At 42.8% G+C, this 9,786-nt stretch overlaps 1 pseudogene; it reads left to right on the top strand.

Annotated features, from left to right (window-relative positions):
* On the top strand, positions 8,603–9,312 carry Rpl10a-ps1 (ribosomal protein L10A, pseudogene 1; annotated as a pseudogene).

Below are 9,786 nucleotides of genomic sequence, written 5' to 3'. Positions count from 1 at the left end.
GAACTCTGGTCCTCTGGAAGAGCAGCAAGTGCCCCTCACTGAAGAGCCACCTCTCCAGCACCCGTGATGGGTCTTCCCAGTTGCTCCTCTTCAGTGTCTTTTAAAACCTTATATTTCTCCCTGACCTTTCTCCCTTCAGCCCTCAGCTGAGCCTTTCTGAACAACAGGTCTGGTTTCTCTCAACTGTTCATGAAATGTTTTTAAGCTGCTTCTGGGAAATTGGGACACAGGAAAATGAGTCCACCCTCCTTCCTCTAAGGAGGGCTATGACAGAGCCCTCAGAGACCACAGCACAGGGACATGAAAATGAAAATAGAGCTCCCTGCTCCCAAACCCTGTGGGAGAGAGAGCTCATCGCTCAGACAGATGGGCACTCCTGAGACTACAGGGCAGGAGAGACCAACAGTGCTGCCCACCCTTGCCCACATCCCTGGCCCAAGAGGAAACTGTACAGGGCCTCTGTGAACAGGAAGATAGAGGCATTCAAGCTGCAAGTCCCCTGTGGTCCAGACACTGCCCAGATCTGAAGGAACCTGGTCAAACAGCTCCCTGCACCCAAATCTCATGGGAGGGACAGCTAAAGCTTCAGAGGGGCAGCCATGCCTTGGAAGCCAGAAGAGACTACACTTTGCCCACATTTCTGACTCTAGAGGAAAACGCTTAGCGCCATCTGCGACCCGTGTGCACAGGGACCTGAGGAAAGGTGGGCCAGGTTCTTCTGGTTGCTGCCCTCATGGAGAGGAGAAAAACAGCACCCTAGGAGCAACTTCAGGCCCAGGACCAGAGGTAAGACCAACTTTTCGGCTCCTAGTGACCTGCCTGGTGCACTCAGGACACATGCCCACAGGAACAGCTGAAGACCAGTAGACAGGAAAGACCGTACGTCTGAAAGCAGAATACTCTGGTCCCATAACTGGCTGAAAAAAAAAAAAACAGGAAAACAGGTCTACAGCACTCCTGACACACATGCCTATAGGACAGTCTAGTTACTGTCAGAAATAGCAGAACAAGTTAACACCAGAGACAACCTCATGGCGAGAGGCAAGCGTATTAACCCAAGCAACAGAAACCAAGACTACATGGCATCATCGGAGCACAATTCTCCCACCAAAGCAAACACGGAATATCCAAACACACCAGAAAAGCAAGATCTAGATTTTAAATCACATTTGATCATGATGATGGAAGACTTCAAGTAAGACGTGAAGAACTCCCTTAGAAAAACACAGGAAAACATAAATAAACAAGTAGAAGCCCATAGAGAGGAAACACAAAAATCCCTGAAAGAATTACAGGAAAACACAAACAAACAGGTGAAGGAATTAAAAATGGAAATAGAAGCAATAAAGAAAGCACAAAGGGAGACAACCCTGGATATAGAAAACCAAAGGAAGAGACAAGGAGCCATAGATATAAGCATCACCAACAGAATACAAGAGATAGAAGAGAGACTCTCAGGAGCAGAAGATTCCATAGAAAGCATCAACACAACTTTTAAAGATAATGTAAAAGGGAAAAAGCTACTGGCCCAAAACATACAGGAAATCCAGGACACAATGAGAAGATCAAACCTAAGGATCATAGGTATAGAAGAGAGTGAAGACTCCCAGCTCAAAGGACCAGTAAATATCTTTAACAAGATCATAGAAGAAAACTTCCCTAACCTAAAGAAAGAGATGCCCATAAACATATAAGAAGTCTACAGAACTCCAAATTGATTGGACCAGAAAAGAAACTCCTGCCGTCACATAATAGTCAAAACACCAAATGCACAAAACAAAGAAAGAATATTAAAAGCAGTAAGGGAAAAAAGTCAAGTAACATATAAAGGCAGACCTATCAGAATCACACCAGACTTCTCCCCAGAGATAATGAAAGCCAGAAGATCCCACACAGATGTCATACAGACCCTAAGAGAACACAAATGCCAGCCCAGGTTACTGTATCCTGCAAAACTCTCAATTAACATAGATGGAGAAACCAAGATATTCCATGAAAAAAACAAATTTACATAATATCTTTCTACAAATCCAGCCCTACAAAGGATAATAAATGGTAAAGTCCAACATAAAGAGGCAAGCTACAACATAGAAAAAGCAAGAAACTAATTGTCTTGCAACAAAACAAAGAGAAGACAAGCACAAAACATAATCTCACATCCAAATATGAATATAACAGGAAGCAATAATCACTGTTCCTTAATATCTCTCAACATCAATGGCCTCAACTCCTCAATAAAAAGACACAAATTAACAAACTGGATACGCAATGAGGACCCAGCATTCTTCTTCCTACAGGAAACACACCTCAGAGACAAAGACAGACACTACCTCATAGTAAAAGGCTGGAAAACAAATTTCCAAGCAAATGGCCTGAAGAAGGAAGCTGGAGTAGCCATTCTAATATTGAATAAAATTGATTTTCAATCAAAAGTCATCAAAAAAGATAAGGAAGGACACTTCATATTCATCAAAGGAAAAATCCACCAAGATGAACTCTCAATCCTAAATATCTATGCTCCAAATACAAGGGCACCTACCTACATAAAAGAAACCTTACTAAAGCTCAAAGCACACATTGCACCTCACACAATAATAGTAGGAGATTTCAACACCCCACTCTCATCAATGGACAGATCATGGAAACAGAAATTAAACAGAGACATGGACAGACTAAGAGAAGTCATGAACCAAATGGATTTAACAGATATTTATAGAACATTCTATCCTAAAACAAAAGGATACACATTCTTCTCACCATCTCGTGGTACTTTCTCCAAAATTGTCCATACAATCAGTCATAAAACAGGCCTCAACAGATACAGAAAGATAGAAATAATCCCATGCATCCTATCAGATCACCACGGGCTAAAGTTGGTCTTCAATAACAATAAGGGAAGAATGCCCACATATACATGGAAGTTGAACAATGCTCTACTCAATGATAACCTGGTCAAGGAAGAAATAAAGAAAGAAATTAAAGACTTCTTAGAATATAATGAAAATGAAGATACAACATACCCAAACTTATGGGACACAATGAAAGCTGTGCTAAGAAGAAAACTCATAGCTCTGAGTGCCTGCAGAAAGAAACAGGAGAGAGCATATGTCACCAGCTTGACAGCACACCTAAAAGCTCTAGAACAAAAAGAAGCAAATACACCCATGAGGAATAGAAGGCAGGAAATAATCAAACTCAGAGCTGAAATTAACCAAGTAGAAACAAATAGGACTATGCAAAGAACCAACAGAACCAAAAGCTGGCTCTTTGAGAAAATCAACAAGATAGATATACCCTTAGCCAGACTAACCAGAGGACACAGAGAGTGTGTCCAAATTAACAAAATCAGAAATGAAAAGGGAGGCATAAGTACAGAATCAGAGTTAATTAAAAAAATCATCAGATCCTACTACAAAAGCCTATATTCAACAAAACTTGAAAATCTGCAGGAAATGGACAATTTCCCAGACAGATACCAGGTACCAAAGTTAAATGAGGAACAGATAAACCATTTAAACAACCCCATAACTCCTAAAGAAATAGAAGCAGTCATTAAAAGTCTCCCAACCAAAAAGAGCCCAGGTCCAGATGGGTTCAGTGCAGAATTCTATCATTCATAGAACACCTCATACCAACATTATGCAAACTATTCCACAAAATTAAAACAGATGGAGCACTACTGAATTCCTTCTATGAAGCCACAATTACTCTTATACCTAAACCACACAAAGACCCAAAAAAGAAAGAATTTCAGACCAATTTCCCTTATGAATAATCGAAATGCTCAATAAAATTCTTGCAAACGGAATCCAAGAGCACATCAAAACAATCATCCATCATGATCAAGTAGGCTTCATCCTAGGGATGCAGGGATGGTTTAATATATGGAAAACCATCAACGTAATCCACTATATAAACAAACTGAAAGATTAAAAAAACACATGATCATTTCATTAGGTGCTGAGAAAGCATTTGGCAAAATTCAACACCCTTTCATGATAAAAGTCCTGGAAAGAATAGGAATTGAACCCAGAAATGAATCCACACACTTATGGTCACTTGATTTTTGACAAAGGAGCCAAAACCATCCAATGGAAAAAAGAGCATTTTCAACAAATGGTGCTGGTTCAACTGGAGGTCAACATGTAGAAGAATGCAGATCAACCCATGCTTATCACCGTGTACAAAGCTTAAGTCCAAGTGGATCAAGGACCTCCACATCAAACCAGTTACACTCAAACTAATAGAAGAAAAAGTGGGGAAGAGTCTCAAACACATGGGCACTGGAGAAAATTTCCTGAACAAAATACCAATGACTTATGCTCTAAGATCAAGAATCAGCAAACGGGATCTCATAAAACTACAAAACTTCTGTAAGGCAAAGCACACTGTGGTTAGGACAAAACGGCAACCAAGAAGTTGGGAAAAGATCTTTACCAATCCTACAACTGATAGAGGGCTCATATCCAAAATATACAAAGAACTCACGAAATTAGATGGCAGGGAGACAAATAACCCTATTTAAAAACGGGGTTCAGAACTAAACAAAGAATTCACAGCTGAGGAATGCCGTATGGCTGAGAAACACCTAAAGAAATGTTCAACATCTTTAGTCATAAAGGATATGCAAATCAAAACAACCCTGAGATTCCACCTCACAGCAGTCAGAATGGTTAAAATCAAAAACTCCAGGGACAGCAGATGCTGGTGAGGATGTGGAGAAAGAGGAACACTCCTCCATTGTTGGTGGTAATCAAAACAAAAGAAATCCGACATTTCTTTAAAGAACACAGCTCTGCAAATATAACTTAGCGAGGAAGTTTCTGGATGTCTTCTGAGCACAGTTTGTGCTTTGGGGTGTTACCTAAAAGTGTTGGGAGCTGTGTAACCATTTCTAGCTGAGTCCCATTAGGCCCCTTTTGGGTCTTTTTCAGCCACAAGCATCTTGGAGCCATTGGCATTCATTGTCAGTTTCTTTGCTGTGTCCCTCTTTCCACACTGCTGAGACAGAGCATTGATCAGATCCCCTTGACTGGAATTAAAGAACGTGTTTCTGTCCTTTACGAAGTCATTCACAGCAGTCCACATGCGCACGTTCACATGCGTGATACATGCAAAAATAAAATACAGTTTACAAAAAACAAAATCCAGCAAAAGTATTGTGTAAGGGCTTGGGAGATGGGGCGGCAAGATCACTGGCTGCTCTTCCACCTGGTTCCCCATGTGGATACAGTGGTCTGTATATTCAGTTCTGGGGAGTCTAACATCCTCTTCAGGTCTCTCTGGGAACCAGGCTCCCATTGGTATACAGACCTACATACAGGAGACTCTTACCCATAGAATAAAAATACTTTAAAAACTTTGGTAGTAGTGTATGTTAGACATCAGTCCAAGGCACAAAGATCAGAATGCTCTGGCCTCTGGAACAGTCAGTGTGTGTTGTAAAGAGAGAAAGGAAGTCACGCAGAGCAAGCAGAGGACAGGAGAGGACCTTCTGTCACAAGGGAGGTGTGTTTTGCTTGGAGCTGGGTGGCTGGAGGCTGCAATATCACCTGACATCAAGTTAGACTCTGGCTCGGCTTACTAAAGGTGGAGAACTCTTTAAGCCAAACAGATCAGTTGAATGCCATGACACCTTACCTGTGGGGAGGAGAGTCACTCCTGCCTACTGACTCTGAATGAAGAACATAAATGAAACCCCTGCCTTCTGTCTCTCCTCATCTCATTTTCTACCGATCCAGCGAATTATATGCTAACCTTTGCTTTGCCCAGTGTTTCTGACTCTTCCTAATTCTTTGACCCTTTCATATAACTGCTCAAATGATGGTGACTCTCTCACCATAAAATTATTTTGCTGCTACTTCATATCTGTGATTTTGCTACTGTTATGAAGTGTAAATAAATGTCTGATGTGCAACTACAAAGGGGTCATGACCTACACGTTGAGAACCACAGGCACGGTCATTACCTGGGTATTGGACTCCTTTTTTTTAAATAAAGATTTATTTACTTATCTTGTCTTCAGACACACCAGAAGAGGGCATCGGATCTCTTTACAGATGGTTGTGAGCCACCATGTGGTTGCTGGGAATCGAACTCAGGACCTCTGGAAGAGCAGTCGGTGCTCTTAACCGCTGAGCCATCTCTCCAGCCCCTGGACTACTCTTGTAGTTAGAGCTAGCACAGCCCAGGAGTTAGGCAATTCACTGCCTTCACTAATTCCTCTAGGGTAAAATGAAGGCAAATCACTGAGTGTGACCAATGTGTGACTGGTACCTACCAAATGTTGTCTTCTTCCCATTCATCCACACTCGAAAGTGAATGCAGGAACACTGCCCCCCCCGCCCCCTTTTCCCAAACCACAAAGCCAAATACAACCTCCGGGGCAGCACACGGATTTCCAGCATGAGCAGGGAATTAACAACTAGGCTTGGAATGTGAAACTCTGAACTACAAAGCTACATTGAACTCAGTCTACGTTTTACTTTGATCCCTCTGTGGCTGAGCAGCCAAGGAGCTGAAGAAAGGGATGCTGTCTCCTCAACCTGACGTCAGTGGTAGCCTCTGATTCCCCGGGACTTGGTGACTCCCAAATCTGCCTTTGTTTTGCTCCTGCACAATGGACGTGAATTTTCAGGTCCATAAGTGGCCAATCTGTAAGGGCAGGCTTTGCTTTTTGCTATAGAATAGAAGTAGCAGTAAGTATAGCTGAGCACCCGATAATATTTCAACCCATGATGAGCCTTGTGATTGACAGTGGTACTGTATGATTAGAGCGGAGCTGAATGCTTTCGATGACCTAATACAACGCAGCCATCATAAATCAAACGACAGCACGTTGGGCGCAGATTTGTGACAATTTTAGGGTAAACAGTTGCAACAAGCCTTCTATAAAAATAGAGAGCATACAACTATATATAATCCTTAATGCTTATTTTTAAAGATTTGCTTTGAGTTTATGTGTGCTTGAACGTTTTGCCTGCTGATATGTTTGGATGCCAAATCTGTTTCTGGTGCTCACAGAAGACAGAAAAGGATGTCAAAGCCTGGGAGATTGATAATACAGAAAGTCATGAGGTGCCATGTGGGGGATGGGCACTGGACCTGTATCTTCTGCAAGAGCGACTAATGGTCTTAATAGCTGAGCCATCTCTCCAGTCCTCCAAATGAATTCCAAAAGACTGATATTTTATACTATACATAGATAGATAGATAGATAGATAGATAGATAGATAGATAGATAGTTATTACCGCAACCTCTCACCCGAGAACCTGCCAAGCACAGCCTCAACTCATCCCACAGACACACGAGGCTTGTTTGATCATGTCTCAGGGGCTACTAATAGGTTTGTACTGAGGAAGGCATTTCAGAAATCCCTGAGGATCCACCATAGAGAAGACCAAGTGCTTCCATAGAGTGGACACTGCTTAACCATCCTTCTGGACATGCATTTATGCCTGCATGGTTTAGCTCACTGATCCATGTCCTGATGCATTGCAAGCAAGACAAGAGACGGTGGCTGCAGACAGGGCAGAATGAAGTGCACCTGGTCACCCTTGGCTTTAGAGAAGGGCTCTGACTGGGACAGCTTAAGTTAGTCCTAAGAGTGACCCTATCCAATGCCTTTCACAATTATTAGAATGGAAATTCTGAACAATGTTATATAAATGAAAAGAATAACATGTATGTGATCTACACATATTTATGTGGGGGCCTTCCTTTGGGTTAGTACCGTGAAGGAGAGTGGATGAGAACACAGATCCTTTCGGGATCTCACACCGGCACCCCAGGTCTGCCTTGGTCTTGCACTCTGTATCCAGCCCCTCTCCATCTCTCAGCCCAGGCTGTTACTGTGAGATCCACTGCTGTTCTCTGCACAGACCCTTTGGCAAATGCCTTCCCCTCCTCAGTCGCTCAGTTTTATCTGTGAGAATTGGCCGTGATGGCTGTGATCAGACTGTAGGCACTCCTGTCTCAGCCCCGTGTGCATGGTTCAGTCTTATTTCTGTGTTTCCATCTTGTCTACTCCCTGTGAGTTAGCGTCTGACACATGGGCATCCCTTAGATGGTATCAGACCATAAATGAAAGAGTTTAATGTACAGGACAGAAACCAGAATGACTGGGAATGAATGTCTTTAAGGTATCTGTGTGGGTACTGGAGAGATGGTTCAGTGTAAGAGCACTGGCTGCTCTTTCAGAGGACTTGGGTTTGACTCCCAGCACCTACATAGCAGTTCACAGCCATCCAAAACGCCAGTGTAAGATCTGATGACCTCTTCTGGCTTATGTGAGCACCAAGGGTGCAGGCAGTGCCCAGAAATACTGCAGACAAAAACCCATATATGTCTAATGATTGAGGAAAGATGTCTGATGAAATGGTGTTGAGCTCCGAGTTCTTTCTTCTCCAGCTCACCTTGTTCACATCTCTGCTTCTATGGAGGTGCCTGCTGCCACACTGGAAGTTTTATACAGATTATTAAAGATGGACTCCCTACCAATTAAATACATCTGTCTCTTAAAAACCTTTTCTAATTCAATTCATATTTAAAATATCCTGGGGTTTGGACATGGGAGTATACTTTGAAAGGGACACATGGCTTCTTTTCCGGTTCCCACAGCCGCACCCATGAGCAGCAAAGTTTCACGTGACACCCTCTACGAGGCGGTGCGGGAAGTCCTGCATGGGAACCAGCGTAAGCGCCGCAAGTTTCTGGAGACGGTGGAGCTGCAGATCAGCCTGAAGAACTACGACCCTCAGAAGGACAAACGCTTCTCGGGCACCGTCAGGCTTAAGTCCACCCCTCGCCCCAAGTTCTCCGTGTGCGTCCTGGGGGACCAGCAGCACTGTGATGAAGCCAAGGCCGTGGATATCCCCCACATGGACATCGAGGCGCTCAAGAAGCTTAACAAGAACAAGAAGTTGGTCAAAAAACTGGACAAGAAGTACGATGGCTTTTTGGCCTCCGAGTCTCTGATCAAGCAAATCCCACGTATCCTGGGCCCAGGCCTAAACAAGGCAGGCAAGTTCCCCTCCCTGCTGACACACAATGAAAACATGGTGGCCAAAGTGGATGAGGTGAAATCCACAATCAAGTTCCAGATGAAGAAGTTGCTGTGTCTGGCTGTTGCCGTCGGCCACATGAAGATGACCGATGACGAGCTGGTCTACAACATCCACCTGGCTGTCAACTTCTTGGTGTCCTTACTCAAGAAAAACTGGCAGAACGTCCGGGCTCTGTACATCAAGAGCACCATGGGCAAGCCCCAGCATCTGTATTAGGATGCTCCAATAAACCTCGGTGCTGCCATCAAAAAAAAAAAAAAAAAAAAAAAAAAAAGGGACACATGATAACTTACTCTACAGCATAGTTGACAAAAAGCAGCAGTTGACGGGTGAAAATGATGGATAATTTGGATTTTTCAATACTATTTCACTTTCTGTCAAAATTGTTATACATTAATTTACTGAGTAGGCACTAAGGACATATTTTGGGCCCCTTTACAGGGACATGACATGTATAAAATTCATTAATCATATTGAAAACATTATGCTCATGTTATATTATGTTAAAAATGAAACATAAATGTGAAAATAACTCAAGACACAATAATTGAGAAAATTAATAGTAGCTGAGGGTGGAAGAGTCTAACTGAACACAGAGCACATCCGAAGGCCTTTTGGTGAGAAGGTAAAATCCAGGACACCCATGTCGATGTGAAGCTCAAGAAAAACATCTCCTTTTAGTCTAAGCACGTTCCCTACCATGGCCAGGCAACAGAAATA

This window comes from Rattus norvegicus, chromosome 9 (genome assembly GCF_036323735.1).
Source record: "Rattus norvegicus strain BN/NHsdMcwi chromosome 9, GRCr8, whole genome shotgun sequence".
Lineage (NCBI taxonomy): Eukaryota > Metazoa > Chordata > Mammalia > Rodentia > Muridae > Rattus > Rattus norvegicus.
This window is presented reverse-complemented; position numbering and strand designations above follow the sequence as displayed.